Source organism: Macadamia integrifolia, chromosome 1, assembly GCF_013358625.1.
Source record: "Macadamia integrifolia cultivar HAES 741 chromosome 1, SCU_Mint_v3, whole genome shotgun sequence".
Classification (NCBI taxonomy): Eukaryota; Viridiplantae; Streptophyta; class Magnoliopsida; order Proteales; family Proteaceae; genus Macadamia; species Macadamia integrifolia.
Window position 1 is genome coordinate 16,802,071 of NC_056557.1, and position 19,333 is coordinate 16,821,403.

Below are 19,333 nucleotides of genomic sequence, written 5' to 3' on the forward strand. Positions count from 1 at the left end.
ATGTTTCTGGTGATTAGGACTTACAGATCTGATTCTCTTGGGAATGCTTCAAGCTTTAGTTGATTGTTTATTTGATTTTTTCTATTTTATATGTAATATATATGTTATTGTATTTCTGTTGCAACTTATTTCATTTGAGGTTTACAAGGGGCTAATGGGCTTTTACGGGGTAGTGCTGATATGATCTTCTTTTGCCTTGTAGTTATTTATGAATGAAGTTCTACATCTCTTTTCAAACGTTGACTTGGACAACAAGTTCACATTTTATTTAAGCATTCTTTGAGAGAGAGACAGAGATGCAGCATATTCTTTGGCGTCGTTTGATAACGTCTAAAAACAGCAGAAATAGTTTTTCATATTTTCAAAAACAAAATCGGATTTTTTGGTATTTGATAATCCTGTTTCTCGAAATATTTTTTGTAGACATAATGCAACTAAAAAACCTAATAGTATCATCGGATGCCCAAAAAGGAGAGAGGGTTCGGTTGCCTCTTTTTAGGTTTAAATAGTCAAGAGATTTATCGGGCTCAACAACTTTTTTTTTTCCTCTCAAATTCGTTTCTAGAAACGATGAAACAAGTCGGACTTGTTTCGTCAAAGTCATTTCTAGAATTGTAAATAGGCATAAATTTTGATTTATGTTTCTAGAAACAGGTGAAATGAAACAACTTTATCAAACATTTTTTTGACTATTTCTCTGTTTCTAAGAATAAGAAAAACACATAAACTGTAGAAACAAAACAATGTCAAACAATGCCTTTATTGAGTGTTCTCCTCTTATTTTTCTACTTTGGTATTTGGAAGCATTCTCTGAATTTGTATTCTTACTTAGCTTTGTATTTTTTAAGCTTTTCTATGCTTTGGTGTTTGAGGAAGATTCTGTAGATTTTATTGGGGCAGTTGTTGCACCTCACTGAATAAGTAGTTCTTTAACATTTTTGAAAGTGGAGGAGACTAGGCATTGCATTCCCTTTCCACTTGTGTATTTTTCTTCACACGAAAAGGAAATAGTTTTGCCTTACCCTGTGTATGTTTTTAGGTGTCCAAACAACTATTGGATCCTGTTGTCACACTCAAATTTATTTTCTTTACTTCCTAATTTGCTTTTCCATGTTTGATGGCTTGCGGATCTTGGATTAGGAAACAATAAGTTTAATATAGAAGGTTGTCGGTTACAGGGTTGTTTTTGGTGGCTACAACTGTTGTTTTCTTGTTCTGAGATAGGTTCACCAAACACTATTTTTATGTTTTAAAATGAAATTTTGACACAAAAACTGAAAAATCCATTTTTGACACGGTACGTTTTTTTCTAGAACAAAATGACTATCAAATGCAGTCTTAGTCTTCTTCATCGATGTGAGTCCTTTATTCTGTATTTATTTATTTATTTATTTTTATTTTTTTTTTGATATCCTTCTTATTTACTTAGGCTTTACTTGTTTGGTTTTGTACTTAAGAGGGAGTGTGATCCTACCTCTCTAGGTAGTGGTCATACAACCATGTTATGTTTGTTAAAGTGTGGTTCTTAGTATGACCTCCATGCTGTAAGTTCTTGTCTTAGATGTGTTATTATGATGTTCTTTTTCCTATAAAATAAATCACATCTCTTCTTCGTTTTTTATTCATGAGGCTTTTGCGTGATACAACGGAACAGATCTTAGCCAAAGGTTGACTAGCCACGCAGGACACTATCGTTCCTCAAACGGACCTAACGATTGACATTCATCATGAACCTTGACTTAGCCCCTTGGTAACCTTTGTGGACCTTATTTTGATTCACTTGGCATGGTATATGGACTGATTGGAAAATATGTCCAGGTGATTTATGCTTATATTAGTTAAAAAGTATAATTTGTTTTGGCGGTCAATGGATCGATCAACCGGTCAAAGGATGAACAGTCCACTGGTGAAGCATAAATAGTTGACCAATATATGCATCGTTAAATACCGAGAACACCTATTATATAGACAGTTGATACAACGGCCTACTGGAACCATCGACTAGTAGAGTCTGAGAGGTGTTCAAATCTAGTCTACATGATAGTGGCCAATTGGGAATTTGAAAATTATCCATTAGAGAATATAATGGCTAGACTTTCAACTATTGAAAACTTCCTCTATAAATAGGGTATAGCTGAGTTTTTGAATAACAGCTCCAGGAAATTTGTGGGGAAGCTATGCTAGATTAAAATGTGAAATTCCACAATCTACTGAGCTTGAAGTTGTAGATCAATTGAGCATTTCAAAAGAACTTCATAGATCTTGAATATATGTACTTAGAGATATGTAAGGCAATGAAGAAATTTTTTTTTTCTAAGGAGGTGTGGTGACTAAAAAGATAAATAATATATTTTGAAACTTGACATATGAGCAAGAGACTTTGGGATCAATTTATCCATGAAAATTCATTCTCGTATGAACTATCATGTGTAAAACTACTTGACCATCCATCAACTCTAAGCATAGGCCATTGTCCATGAAAATCACTCCTACTCTAATTCAAGAATCAAAGCCCTGACTAAAATTCTCAAACTTAGATAATCTTTTTTTAGGGGGTGTAGAATTCAAACTTAAATAATCATATTTGAATGCTCAGTAATAGTAGATTTATTCCTAGTCTTAGAAAATTTCCGCGAAATAGGAGTAGACCTTCCATGGCATCGGGTAATCATACAAGAAGGATTATTATTAATCAAGTTATTGAATATTTTTTACAAATCCCGAAATTCAAAGCTACCCGTTATCCAATAATAATAAACCAAAATCTCCTACACGATTAGTTACAAACGCTTTTTGACAAGCATTTGCTGCAATGGGTCGTGTGAACCAAAAAACCTATTAAAATATAGGAGCACATTCAAACTTTTTTTTTTTTTTTTTTTTTTTTTCTTTTTTTTTTTGAACTAATATGGAATCGAATTGTTCAAGACTATTCCAAATTAAAGAATTGGCCGAAACCTAATCTTTAATTCTAAAACCAGTGTTGCAACTACTTAAAAGTTGACATTGGAAATTAAGCCAAACATGAGCTAATTATTCTTGCCAAGGTTGAAAAAGAAAATTGTACCCAGCGTGAACTTTACTTCTTTTTTATTTTATTTTATTTTATTTATTATTATTATTATTTTTTGGTGCACCGACATGAGACAAGTGGAACATAATCCCTTAAATTCTACAAACAGAAAAAAGAAACAAATTCTCTATCTAGATCACGTCTGAGCATGGTCAAGCAAAATTAACAACACATATGGTCTCAAGACCCTAAACCCGAACATGGTTTGCATAGAGTTTAGGAATAATATGGAACCAGCAAAAGCTAATTTATTTATAGGGGAGAGTTTTTTGTTCATGAGTGCAGTTCCTATACTAGTGCGGAACCAATGAGAGTATCCCTGAAAGCATCAATAAGATGAGATTTTCATTTTCCATAAAAGGCAGATTAATCATTTCAGAGACACTTGGGTGGGAGCCTGGCTCCTTTTTTCCCATATTTATTGGGCGAGATAGGGAAAGATTGTGGGCCTAAAATTGCCGCCCCTTGCTTGGACTGCGTTTAATGTGAGGTCTGATATTGACCTGGCCCCAAAGCCTATGATGCATATCTGAAGCCTGGAACTGGACTTTGGATAGGATAATATTGGAGAGCCAGTTATGGCAGCTTATTTGGCCAGGCCCATCGGTAGTTATAATGGTTCTGTTCTAGGCTTAAGTTCGTTGTAGTAAAGGCAAGGCTGGGCCCGTTGGGCTCTGACACACAAACATTTGGTTTTTTAAATAATATCCCTCCCGCTCTCAAGCAAGGTCATAGAAATCGGTATCAGGCTCTGGATCGATCTCAGCCAATACCGATTTGGATCAAGTAGAACTGGGTCAAATCAGGCACACTTATACATGGTTTCATTTAAAATTTGATTTTTTTTTTTTTTTTTTATCCTTTATTTGTATTGATTCATCGATATGGGATTGACTCATATTTGATACCGGCCATCACCAGTGTTGATTCAATCTGAATGATTCTCCTGATCATCCCTTGCACAGAGCTGGTGAGCTCAAATCTCAAAAGAAACCAAGCCTTTATAGGTATTAGGGAAAACGATCCCTGTCATGTTGCATTGTGCCTGACACCAATACACGAAGGAAGGACAAAATAACCTTTGCACCTTCAGTGAAATGTGAAAATCATATCCCTATTGATGCTTCCCAATGTTCCATACTGGTGAAGGCTACCTGTGTTTCATATCATACCTACCTATACAACCAGGTTTGGATTGTTAATTACTTCTAAATTTTTGTACCTTATAACAAGATCCTCCTGCTAAAGAAATGGTACGAAACTGAGGTAATTCAATAAATGATTATTGGAATAGTATTGCAGCTCTTTTACCAATCCTTTCAAAATGCGTTACTCATTGTGTTGAGAATGGACAAACAATAGATATTGAATGGGATACATGGATTCTGACACTCTCAAAATCCCTCCATGCAACCAATATCCCAATCCCCCGAACTTGCACAACAGAAAGGTAAGTGCTCTTCTAACTGAGAATTCTTGAAATATTGAACAATTGTCATCTTTTTTTCTTCAATATTATGTTTCATCTATTTTGACAATACCAATTACAAATAGGCATGACTATTGGAGATACAAATTTTTATCAACAGGGAAACTAACCTCCAAGTTGGCTGCCTGTTTTCTAAACAGTGTTAATACTAATGACATTGGATTGTCCAACAGGTGTATTTGCTTGTCACCTTGCTCACACTGGTGGCGTTTCTTTTGGAAAACAAAAATACATCCAAAATTTAAGATTTTCTTCTGGCAAGAAATCCACGGAGGACTGCCAACAATGGATGTTCTAGGGAAATGGATCCCAGTGGAGCAGACTTGTGCCCTATGCAACTCTAAACTTGAAACTGTTTGGCACATCTTCCTATCATGCGACTTTACTAAATGCATATGGGCGGCGTGCCCATTGGGCCTTAATATTGCAGCTCTCAGAGCATCATTTTTTCAGCAAATAATTATATATTTTTTTCATACAATTCCTAAATAGGAGTTTAGCTATTGAATAACTTTACTATTGGCTACCATGGTAAAGACAGGCAAGATGACACTTGAATATGATGGTAAAGTAGTAAATAAAAGAGGTTTAGGGCAATGGCAGAATTAAATAACTTTTTTTTTTTTTTGCAAGGATGGAAAAACTGTAAATAGTGGGATTCAATGGAAGTCACAAAGGGATGTCACTTGTGGGTGTAGGGGTATACTTCAAAAAAAAAAAAAAAAAAGGAATCGTGGGGATTTTACCGACCAAGGGCTTCTTCTCTCTTGGAGGCGGAAAAAAGAAACCTGCAACCAATGGAGAAGATGGAGGTCTATCTGCGGCGGGATTCCAGGTACTTGAGTTAGCTAACACTAATTTCATGTTTGTTGATGTAGCAGTGGCTCATGCCAAGACAGCTGAAGAGAAGTCCATGTATTGGAAGGGTATGCTCAAGACTTCTAAAACTATAACTAGTCTAACAGTGGTACTTTTTTTGGTTTAAATGTAATAAACAATTTTTTAGGGGGGATGATGTAATATAGGAAAACACTAGGGGGGTTGATGTAATATCTAAATCACTAGGGAGGTTGATGTAAATCACCCTAAATGATTATGTATTTATTGATTGCCTTAATACTTATTTTGATTGATAAGTAGTTTGGTTACAAATTTATTAAATGACTTTGGTATGTTTATTTTACAAATTTTTTTTTTTTTTTTTTGTAGGTTTAATCAGTTAGATGATGCTGATAAGAGTTGGTCTGTTATCTTATCTTGATGTCAGTATTCATCTATGGTTCATGTAGAGAACATGACTGTTAAGAGAGTAGGAAGCCTATATTTTCTTCTTTTCTTGTGACTTTTCAGATTTCAATTTTTCTTGGTTTACTTCTTATCACTATTATTGTAATTCTTATCTTTAAAATTTGAATTTTTACATCATTGTAAGATCTGATTGTTGTTTCTAGCTTTAGCTGAGTAGGGTTTGTAATTCAATGGATGAGTTTTAGAGGTAATTTGATGATAATGGTTTGAATAACTTTGAGGAGACAAGAATGGTTCTGTGAAATAACTAATTAACACTCATTACCATCCTTGTAAAATGACTTGAAACTAATGGAGAGAACAGAAATTCAAAAGTACTTCCATATTCCAGCTTACGGTGTTTGAGCTTGTTATTTACCTTGCTGAAATTTTAAACCTTTCCCCTGATATCTGTTAGAAAATTGATAATGATGTTCACTAAGTAGCAAATGAATTAAATCTTGTACTCCATTGTTGTGCCTAGAGCATTGAATTGTTGGCAAACCATCAGGAGGGATTATTGATTTTGCTGAGGTGCATTCTTGATTTTAGATTTGCATTGAAGTAGTATAAATAATGGATGGGATAGATTGATAAAACTGTATGTTATGCTTACATCTTAGACTGAGTCACCCAATTTGCTCGTGAATTGGGTGAAAATGAAGTGATTTTAAGCAGTTCAATTGCAGGATCAAAAGGAAACCAAGTATATAAATAATGGATGGGATTCTTTTGGTGTTTCCTGCCCCTATAATCTGGAACTGAATGACTACCAAACGTAGCCTTAATAGAATATAGCATTGGCTGGTACTTACCGTCTTCTGTCTTGATAAAATGGGATTGGTTTAAGACAACTCCGATTCTCCAATTCATTTGCTTGTTAATTTATACATACTCAAGTTTCCTAATTTTCTCCTAATGTTGTAAATCGCAGGAGTGTCCCAGAATATGATGAGATTACATCTAAGTTGATATGGGAGGTGGGGAGACTAAGTTATGTTCCTAAATCAAGTCCTAGTTATTGTATATCCTTTTTTGGCTAAAAAAAATTATAGCTAAAGTTACCATACATCTCTATAGTATCCACCAAGAACATTGATCAGACCATTTTTGGGGTACAAGTTTCCTATACATGCTAATGTTGAATACAATTTCAGACTTTGTTTTTGTGTGAAGAATATTTGGAGTAAAAAGTGCTTAATTTTTGTCTCTGAAGTCTCAAGAATGGTGATCATTTATAGCTTTAATATCTATTTCCTTTCTTATTTTGGGCTTAGCTAGCCCTGGATTGGGTTTGGGTAAATTGTTTGTCACTTACAGGGTTAGTTAGAGTAGAGGTATATTATATTAAAAAAAAAAATACATTTGGCCTTGGTTATTATACACTGCGGCTAATAGTTCGAGCACAATAAAGTAAACCGCGGGTATTGATAAACAATCACTGCATTTTTTTTTAATCCGTGGCTAAATAATATTCTAGTTGCCTCAGTTTTTTTAAACCGAGGTTAAAGTAAAAGTATCAAGAACCACGGTTTCTTATAACCAAACAAAGTATTTAACCGTAGTTTATATAAACCGCGGCCAAAGAAGCCTTCTCATTTGTCAGTATTGGTCGCGGATTAGCTGCTGTTGCTAACCTTTTGCCACGGTTATATTATCAATCGCCGTGGTTAAACCCCCAGCTAAAGATCACTTTTCTTGTAGTGGGAGATCGTTGATATTGCTTTGAAGATTGAAAGGCGTGAGATATTTAGGGCAAAACCCTAGATCTATTGAAGAATCCAATTTTGTTCGATCGAGAGTATTTTTCAGCGTGGGATCTTTTATGCTCTGAAAGATTAAGTGGATTTCTTTCAATCATACCATTTGAAGGATCACATTGAAGGTACATACATTTCCATTATCCTTTTTTATTACACTCCTTTACTAGGATGAGAAATGTCGTTTGCCAATGTGAGAAAATTAGGGTAATGAAGATGGTTGTTAAGCTATTGTTTTCTTCCTCTGTAATAACCGAACAAATTATAAACCATATTCCTCTTTTGGGTTTGTATACCAGGTCTTACAGGTTGGTGAATCCTTAATAGCTGATTTAATTTTTTTTTATGGGCTCTATGTGCTAAATATGAGAATCATATTTTAATTGTGATTGTTATCTTGAACGTAATTTGATTTTATTTTCGAAATGATATGCAGAAGTCCACACATGCATAAAATATAAGAACGAAATTATGAGAATTTGATCTCTCTATGCTTAGAATTTTATTTACGAAATCAATTGAGCAAAATGCTAGGATAACCTGTTTGGATGGATGAACTCTGGGACTTATCTTTAAAATCAATTACTAGTATTCCATTTGTTAGACAGAGGCAAGGAATAAAGCTTCTTCCTGTATTGCAACGATGGATAAAAGATTAGAAGATGGAAGAAATCCCTCGTTTACTAAGTCTGTTTATTAAAACTGGTGCTTTATTGTGTATACTTTTTCTTTTCTTTTTTTTATTAACCAAGGTGTCCGGGCCAGTTTACACAAAACAATAACAACAATAATCATAACCTTATCCTAACTAAATGGGGTCGGTTACATGGATCCGATATTAGAAAATAAAGAAACCCAAAAGATAGGTTAAAAATGAGGAAAATTGAGATAAGAGAAGACGGTAAAATAGTAGAGAAATATGCATCATGGGAACATCCCCTATAAGGAGTCGGCAACACTAGTCATTGTCCTCCACAAAACTCTATTTGAAGTCATACTAGGATCGAGCCCTATCCTTTGTGTATCTTTCCAAACCACTTTGTCAATAGTGACCTTAGGCCTACCCCTACATTTTCTAGCTTGCACAAAATAAATTTGATCAGTCTTCCTTATTGGGGCATCCATAGGTCTCCGTTGAACATGGCCATACCACCTCAACTGGCTCTCACAGAGTTTGTTCTGGATTGGTGCAATCCCCAAATCGTTTCTAATATAGTCATTCTTTACCCTATCTCTCTTGGTCTTCTCGCACAGCCCTCTCAAAATTGTCGTCTCCGCTACACTCAGTTTATTTAAAATACTCTTCTCATTTATATTCAGCCAATCACTTTTGCATGGATCTGAGCCAGCTTACGCTCACCTTGACTAATCCTTGGGGAGACTAGAACAGCAACCCACCGCCACGGTCTCCACTTAAATGGCAGATGCACAGATGGAAAATCGACTAACCATTTTTTATACTTGATATCTTGGTTGAACTATTTTTTTCTTTGGGTCCTATGGGGTTGAGGTGTGGGTTGGGAACCTCTCCATTCCTCCCTTCCCCAACCCCCTTCTTGTTATTGTAAAAATGTTATTCATTTTTTATCCAAGTGTTTAGCAGGATGAACCCTTCTTTCTGTTGTAAAAATGTTAATTTTTTATCCAAGTGATTAGCAGGATGAACCATGATTAGCCAACTCTTGTAAATAGGGAATGTTAGACCATACTTCATCTTATCTAATGTCTTGCTTTGCTTTCTTAAAGTAATTTGCATGAAGTTAGATTCTATCTATCTTTACTTTTGAAATGGGGACTTGGACAATAACAAAAAACTCCACCTCATTGGATGGCACAAAGTCTGTAAACCTTTACCTTTAGGGGGACTTGGCATCTAAGACTTTGAAACTCAAATAAGGCCCTTCTTCTCAAGTTTGGATGGAGACTCCTAATAAATGAAAATTCTCCATGTGCTCAAGTCTTGAAATCCAAATACTTCCACAATAGGTTAGTTTTGTATCCTCTTACTTTGAAGAAAAATGGATCCATTTGTTGGAAGGGCATTGTAAGTATCTTATCTATTTTGAAAATTTTGATTTACTTAAAAATTGGTAATGGTTTAGATACTTACTTTTGGACTGATCCATGGATCCTTGATCATCTAACATATCTTCTTTTGCCTCTTTTAAAAACTTACATATTCTTATGCTGCCACTTAAGGTGAGTGACTTTATGATTGGGAATCAATAAAATACTGGTCTTTTAAATGCTTTACTCCCTTCCACCATTACAAATAAGATCATCCAAATCCTCATTTCCAATAACTTGGATAAGTGGTGGTGGCCCTTCTCTAGAAAGTGATCCTTGTCAACTAAAATTGCTACCAGATTTCTCCAATCTCATCTGACAACTGACTCTAATGGATGCTCAAATAGGTGCGCATGTATATCTTCTTGCCCACATTGGTGGCGATATTTTTGAAAACTCAAAATCCACCCGAAAGTTAAGCTCTTCTTTTGGAGACTTACTCTTGAAGGAATCCCTATAAAAGACATCCTACAAAAATTGGTGGATCTAGACCCATCTTTTGGTTTGTGCCACAACAACCTTGAGAATACTTGGCATGTCTCCACTTCTTGCGAATTCTCTTGAAGAGTTTGGGCAGCCTATCCTCTGGGTTCAAAACTGAGCATCTTCCTTTTTCATCTATTACTTCTTCAATTATGTATTTCTTCAATGCTAATGACATTCCATTGAATAATAAAGACTGGGTTTTGGAAATTTAGAAATCAGGTAATCTTTGCTTCTGAGAAACCCAATCCCCATATTATTTTGCAACAAGTATCTTATTGGATTTCCAATAGCTTTGAAAATCAGGTAAAAGAGCTCAAATCAGATCTTTCTCCTTTAATTTGTCTACCTTTTTCTCATAAAAATACCATGCTTTTCACCTCTTTATCAAAGTTAAATAACAATATATATGGTTGGGTAATAGCAATTGTAAATGCAGGAAAACATGACTTACTCTATGCAAATTACTTGATGATAGGAGAAGATACTGAAGCAACAACATGGGGTCTTCTATAGGGACTGAGGAAGGAAAAAGGAGTCTGGGATATAACAAAAATCTAGAGCGATTTTGAAGACTTGGGATCTTTTTTTGACATCTCTTTTTGCTGGCCATGGATCACACTACCCCTTTTTTTGGAACTATCTAATTTGTTGTACACATGCCATCTTTTCGTAAGGCCTAACAACAATATAGTTAGAGCTCTCAAGGTCATATCGCATAATGCAATGGATTGGAAGGAAGTGATACGGGATTTGCAAACTTTATTTTAATTTCTAATCTATATAATTTCTTTATTTTCTAAAAACAAAAAAACCACCCAAGGAACCAAGGGCATCTTTAACCACACAAATTTCTAGGCAGGATGAAGTAAATAATCTCCTAGTGGCATTCTAGTGGCGTAGGTGTCCTATTGATCATGGGATGGCTATCATGCCAATGAGACCTACATTTGAAATAGGTCATATGGCAATCACCCCTCTAATACTAAATCTAAGGGCAAAAGAACCGTGCAGGTCTGACATAGGAACACATGCAGGAACATCTTTTTTTTTTGGTAAGGAGTAGGAACATCTTTTTTTTAGTAAGGACCAGGAGCATCTTCGGTGCACATAAATAGGGTAGCGTGGTCTTTTCTGTGCTACCTACATATGGGGATGTGTTTGGTAGCCAAAAAAAAAGGAAAGAAAAGAAAAAAAATACTTTTTTCTTGGTTTAGGAAATTCTCTTTGTGCTTGGCACATCCTGAATCAAGATCACAATTCACCAAAGAATTGTGAAGTTTTCTTTTGCTCACAAATAATAATAATAATAAAAAATAAACAAAATAAACAAAATAAAAAATAATCATGCCAAAAACACAAGAAACACATGAGAAAATACAAAAGCTTTAGTTTTCTTCTTTTCTAATGGTAACCAAACATACAAACTTTTTTTATTTTTTATTTTTTCACCATTTCATTTCTTTCCTTCTCTTTTCTTTTCCTTACTTTTCTAGATTCTTTTTTCTTTTCTTCTCTTGGCTTCCAAACACAACCTGAGTGTTTTTTTTTGGGAAGAGTGTCTTGGCATTTCTTGCGCCAGACTAGCAAGGTTCTTTTTCGCTAAATCTAATTATTCAAGATCATTCCAAAATTAAAGAATTGGCCAAAACCCAATGTTGAAACTATTGTAAAATTAACCTTGAAAACATGTCATCCAAGACAAAGTTTTAAAACTTGGGACCGGTCTCAACTATAGATCGGTACTTGTTGGGATCAGATGATTTTCTCCATGTTTAAAATTTTCTTTGGTATTTTTACCACTTTACCCTTATACCTTATCAAGTGATCGATATTGGATAGGTCTAGAATGGGGATCCATCTCCATCGTTACCAATTCGATTTAGGCGATCCTCATCGATCCGATCCAAAATTTAAATCTATACCCAAAGAATTTCAAGTTTTTATTACATATGAATTTCAAATAACTTGACTTGAAAGGACACTTGCCATATTAGGGGGAAAAATTAGGGGTGTCAAATAGTGCGATTACGATTATATGTTCCAGTTCCGTTCGATTTACATTTTGATAAGGGGAAACAAAAATCGCATCGGATAGGAATAAGCTGAAATCAAAATCGTTTTCATTCAATTTTGGTCTTACCAATTTCTAATCAACTTTTATTATCTGTTTCACAACCGATTTACATGCAATTTATAGTGTCGATTTTGAAAAATGATTTGCAAATTCAATTTGTATTGTATTTAATTTGATTCACATTCTGAGATTATTGGGAGGGATTAGGGAGAGACAATGGAAGATTTTACCTTCGTGGGATTCGAAGAGTTGAAGTCGAAGTAGAAGTTAGAGACTTGCACTGAAAAGACAATGAAATTTGTAACTGTTATTGGTAAAGGATAAGGATAAAAATTAATTATGTTACTTTGTAACTTGTATACATTTTTTCTTATTTTTAGATAGAGACCCATCAAAAGAGTGGAAGTCGTTAACACGGTTACACCCTTGGTGGTGGTTAACCATCGATTTTACGACCCTGAATCGAATCAAACCAGGAAAACGACCTATAAACTAGAAATCGTTTCCCTACGGTGTAATTCAGTTTGATCATAAACAATTGGTTCCGATTCTAATAAACGATTTCATTACATTTTGACATGCTTAAGGAAAATCTTCAAAATGAAAATATGTGGCCATTGAAAAGTGCATGAAAGGTATATATAATTCATTCTAGAAGGCTTCATGAGGACCGTAGGATGCACCGTGGATCTCTATCCTAGGGCTACGAAAGAGGGATCCGAAACCCTAGTCAAAATCCATATTATGCTCTCAATATTATTCGTATTACCTATCACAAGTTTCTACTCTAGCACCCAACCAATCAGGGGCCTCTTGAAGGCATCGTTGGGAGGGCTATATAATGTATTTTTAGAGCCTTCGAGAGGCTCGGTGTTTATTTCACCGAGGGAGGAGCTCGCTCTCTTCCCCTTCCTGTGAGACTTTGAAGCTTTGCCATTGAAGTGTCCGACCAAATCCCTGCAAAACAAGAGGAAGAGTAGCAAATACACAAGACAAGGAAAATTACTAGTACCTGAAGGAGATCCAGCAGCAAATAGGTCAGCCTTGAAGAGGTAATACGCTTCAGGCCTTGCACTTAGGTTTTTTTTTTCCTTCATTTTACTGTGTCAATGAGTTTCATAGCATGTCAACTTCCTTGATCTTGTATTCTCTATAATCCTTTTGTTCTTACCTTATTGCAATTAGTAAAGGGGCTGGAGACTAGAGATTATTTTCATGTATGGTGACGAATGCCCCTAAGCCCCTAAAAGCCTTAGATTTGATTGGTATTGATTTTTTCTTAGTGATTGGTAAGGAGGGCGCCTGGATATGTTACAGAAAGGGAAGGCAGAGGTAGTACTTGGAATGGATCTTCCCATATTCGGAGCATATATTTTATTGTTTTTAGCTTTCATTTGCCACCTCCATTTAAGTTTTTTCTATCCATTTTTACTCATTAAAAAAAATCCATCATGAATGGGAACCAACTGAGCAGAGGTTCTTCTCTGTATAGAGAAGTGTTTTTTCCCCCTTCTGCAATGAATTAATTGGGCTGGTCATGGACTGATCGCTATTCTTTATTTTTGGGGAAATATGATCTGTTTGCTTTTGCTGGAAGCTGAGAGCAATGATCAATCACAACAGTGTTCCCTTGTGTGAATGTTTCCTGGATTGTTATCGTTAGTTTCTTTTTTTTTCCTTTCCATCTAGTATCTCAGTCATGTTGGAATGGCACCCCTAATGTCACGTGAGGCCACTGTTATCCCCAAATCTCCAGTCCGATCACTCGAGAGGCCTGGGTCGGTTAGGAACAGAGTTCAGTCCTTGCCCTGTTAGCATTCTTTTTCTATTTCTTGCGATTAACTCCTTGATTGTGTGCTTAAGTTAAGCTGTTGTTATTGTTGTCCATGCTAGTCTTGTTACATTTATCATTATTAGCACTAGCAAATAAAAGGCTTGGATTCATAGCAAATAAAAGGCTTGGATTCATTTCTGTTAATGCTGTTAATCTCACTTGTATATGATGTATCAATATGTCTTGGGCTGTACACCAAGTTTTAAATTTATAGTCGCAAACTGCCTGATTATCGGTCCGTATTGATAATAGGAATGATTTGTGCATGTGGTCTCATGTTTGGGGTGATTCTTCATCGTTCAATGGCTAAAGGGTGAACATTAAATGAACCGGATAGGTAACAAATGGATTTAATTTTTTGGTGATATATTTTTTATGGAAAACTTGCTATTCCTCTATGGTTTTATGACTTTTGTTTTCATCCGTTGTTGTTGCATGATTAATCAGAGTTCCTAGCTAAATTACTCTTTTTTATTCTCTTTTTTTGTCCTTTGATGGTTGAATCTCATGGTTTCCTTGTTGAATAAATGATTTCCCCTACTGCCCTTTGTTCCAGGTTGTAGTCATCAGACTTTGTTCGTTTAAATTCAATAAAAAATTGTTTCTGGTGTCTTATTTCCCTTATGTTCTCATGCATTAATCCTTGAGGCCTGATTAATTATTTTTTTTTCCTGTGGAACACAGTTCGCTGAGGTTTGAGTTTTTTGTTTTTTTTGAGTTCAGAGTGTTGGTCGATAATATAGTGCAAATACATTCTTAGTGTTAATCCTAGTTAGCTGAACACAATCTTCTTTATTTCTGTGCATGTGTTTTAAGTTATTGAATTGGCTTTTACATGTGCTATTTCATATTATGAAGTGATTGGTTCCCTTTGGAAATGAGAAGGTAAGTTTGTTTCACACTTAGGCTGATGCATTTTCCATGTTTCTTTCAACTATTTTAACAATTTCTAATATTTTTCTAGAAAAAATTTGTTTATTTCATGATAGTTTTACTTTTCAAATTCATTTTATATGTTGGGCTTCATATATTACATATTAGTTTCTTTCTTTAGAGATGTTATCCAACTCATTTTTTGCCTATTTTGTAGATACATTTTGGAGCTTATGAGAGAATCAATGCAATCTGGGTTGATTATTCAATTTCCTTGGAATGGGTGGTCTCGGCAAATTGGTAAGCCCATAAAATCTGTGATTTATCTATGCTTATGTTAACCTTTTTTTCTTTAGGGTGAATGGAAAATATATTAAGGAAAAAAGCTAAGTACAACATGATAGCCATTCTGTTTAAATAAAGGGGGGACCCTAAACAAGAGAAACAAAACAACTAACAAAGGGGTGATACATCAAAAGTGAAAATGTGCAAAGTAGAATGGAAAATTTGATTGTCCTATCTTACATCTGATACCACCGTTTGTCACACCCCGTTCACACTGAACCGGAGCGGTGACCGAGTTAACACCGGTTAACCCAAACCTGCCAGGATCATCAGATACTGTATTCCACCACAGCATACACACACTAACATAAGTTCATCAGATCAGCGGAAGACTAAGTTTTACCTGTGAATAAATCCCATATATTTGATACCTGAATTGTGATACAATAATTATATACATTTGGGTCCGAAGGCATGATATTTACACAAAAAGAATATGATTCAAATACCAAGTATATACGGGAAATCATCAAAAACCATCAGAGTACACAGCTCGGTTCGGTTTCAAGGCTGGAGCTCAGCTCGGCATCAGGGGTTGTGCCCAGCTCGGCATCACATAGAAGAGCTCAGCTCGGCCTCGGTAGTGGAGCTCAGCACGGCCTCCAAGGTGGAGCTCAGCTCGGCCTCAGAACTGCTGTCCCGCAGCACAGCTCTCGCACGAGCAGTCTACGCCGTGCTCAAACTCCTCAGGGGTCCACCAGTCCTCTTCAGGCTCAGATGTATGACCTGCAAAATCATCTAAAAAGGGAGTGTACACGTGGGATGAGCTAACTAGCTCAGTAAGTAGAAAGATGGACCACACACAACAGTCCACACATCACAACACATCATATGCACTACATGCCATGCTATACATTTTAGATCACATCCACCTAAGCAACATTACTAAGTCTTTGGTTTTAGTGCTACTACAAACACAGTGCGCGTATACTCCGGGTACGAGCCGCGAACTCCCTCCCGCGATACGCCCATAGGGCTGTCGGAGAAGGCCCACCGTGAGTACTCGGAAAAGTAAAGACAATGCCGTCCACCGGCTCTCAACAGAAATGTAAATGACTGAAAATAAAGGTGCTGACTCCAGCAATTTAAAAGCAGTACGATTGGCCCTCTTGAATGTACCACCGGGGTTGCCGACTGTCCTACATGACTCGTCGGGCGTAATGCCTAACCGCCACAGTGTCCGACAACCGCGACCACTGCTTCCCCCCAAATGATAACCCAACACCTTAACCCCTGTTGGGAAGGGTCGTAGCACGGGATGGTGAGAATCCTAATACCGCATTCTCCTATATGACAATAGTACGACTGCATAGTGCCTCCGTGTCCCATTCCACGGGCCACCAATGCATTCGTTTCCAAGCCGACTACGGCATCTAGTCTATCAATGCATTATGCACCATGATGTCCACATTCAACATATAAACATCTCATTCAATTGGCATTTGAAAAGTAAACATAGCACATATGCACATCAATGTGTGGAATGACTAATCTACATAGCATATTCATGATGACATGACTAGATTAGATATAATTAAATGAATGCCAAACAATGCCTTGACACAAGGCCAAATGTCCTCTCCCCACTTACCTGTAGCGTACAAGGATTCCCGCTCGGTACGGGTGAGATCCGGTGCGAATCGGGTAGGATTTGGTGAACCTAACATAATTGAGCGGGGTTAGTACTTCACCATTTTAGGATCAAAATTAATGAAATCCGATGTCAAAATCGTGTTTAGAACGTCAAAAGAAGGTCACACGTCCGATTTGGGTTCGATCGGACATAAGGATCACCTTCGGGGCCACACGGGTGGGTCAGACAGGTGGGCAGTCTGGCCCACCGGTCCTACCCACCGGTTGGGACCGACGGGTATATGGCCCGCCGGTTGGGCCCACCGGTTGGGCCCGAAGGCCTCCCCTGCCTTCTCAGGTGGGTACGCACAGGCAGGTAGGGGCCCACTGGTTGTACCCACCGGTCTTGGCGGGAAACACCCTGTTTCTTCCCCATTTACTCCATTCTTTGGGGAATCAAATGGGGCTTTTTCCCACCCATTCTTTACACCTCAAGGTCCTATAGGATGGTTCTAACCTAGATCTAGGTTAGATTCAAGTGAGGGAAACCATCTTACCTTCTTTGCTCAAGAACAACCTCAAACCCTCCAAATCACTTCAAACTCACAATGCTTCTTCCACCTTGTCAATGTCTCTTCAAATCCTTCAAGATCAACACATAAATCATCTATTAAACCTTAGATTCATCATTTCAAAGGGGATTTACAAGATCTCAAGAAACCATACTCGAATCAAGGGTTTAAAGCTTGGGTATGGTGAATGTTCACAAAACCCAACTTTGCTTATCTCTAACTGTAGATCTAGAGTTGAAGATCACTCTCCCGGCACCGGAATGGGAAGACCGAGCTTCGGCGCCGCTGAAATCCCCCTTTTCTTCCTCTTCCTTCTCTTCCTTTCTTCTTCCCTTTCTTTTCTCTCTCCTCTTTACTTTTCTCACCAACGTACGGGTGTCATAAATGAAAAGGAAATAAACATAATGCTATATATATATATAATTCCTAATAAGTGAACAGTGCACATGGATGGGTCACTCAGGTGGGTGGGTGTACCCACCTGTCCTACCCACCTGAGGGCCAAACTTGGGATTTTGACCGGGTTCGGGCCTCGTCGCGAACCCCACCCCAGGCATACGATGTAGCATACGTATATACCTTAAAATACGGCTACAATACCTGCTTTATCCATACATAGCCTTATGGTAGGTGCATGTACACGGCTTGGGCACTCCCGTCTCTTCTGGCACTGGCTCGACTTGTCGGGCCAGCCGGTGTTTAAGGTCACCCGTGCCATCATAGCCCATAAGGAACCTGCTCTAATTTCCTCTGGCTCGGTTCTTGCATGGTTAAACCGGTTCAACCGCGAAATCAGACCGGGTTTAAGAAGCTGGGTATTACATTTACCCCCCCTTCTGAAAAATGAGTATGTTTGATCTATTGATGATGCCTTCTTTCTGCCACCATAGTCCTTTTATAGTTTTATTTACAAGGTCCTGCTCTCTTGGCTTTAGGAACCCAAGTGTCATGTCCTTAGTGGGGTAGTTATTGGAAGTACACTCTCTTAATTGGTTGTAATTTCCTTAACCGCTTAAGCCATGTATTTGTAATTTCCCTAGAACTAACCCACGTTTGTATAAACTATGTTGATTGATGATCGGTCAAATTGGCCAAAAAGTTAGAATCGATTAGCTAACCATAAGAAGTTGCAATGGTCAATTGGCCATAGAAAATCACACTCAGTCAGCTGACCGTAAAATGTCACAATGGTCAATTGACTGTAGAAAATCACAATCAGTTAGTTGACTATTAAAAGTTGCAATAGTCAGCTGACTGTAAAAAGCCACAATAAGTCAGCTAACCATAAAATGTCATGATTAGTCGTTTGACCATATTTGGTCAGTTTGCTCGATCAACCTGATGGTTATTCTGACCCATCAACTCCTTAATACAAGGTCGTCAGTTTTTTTTTTTTTTGCCAATTTGAATACTAGTCAGCTCCTTAACATAATCGGTCAATAAATTGACGTCGATTTATTGACCGATTTTCTTGTAGGCTAGATTTGCTAAAATCGGGTATCAACAAAATTTTCCTTTTGTATTGTTTAATTTGTATCTTCCCATCAGTTTTTCTTTTTCCTTTTTTTTACTAAACACCACCAATTTATGAGATTTTGCATGGATCCGGCTCCTCTCCATAGAGCCCAGGGACCAGAGAGTAATCCCATGGTTGGGAGGACCCGACCGTGTATCCCAAGGTCACCCCAACCATGAGATCACTGTCTGATCCCTGGGCTCTATGGAGAGGAATCCTATCCGTATTCTCATTGTCAAATCTATCATATTAAATATTGAAAATATTTAACTTATTGACTATATTTATTTGAGAGTTTTAAAACCCAAACCAAATCTCTGTATGGTCATAAGGGCAATCGATCAACAAAACCAATTCTGAATATCTCAACAATGAGGACAGCTGC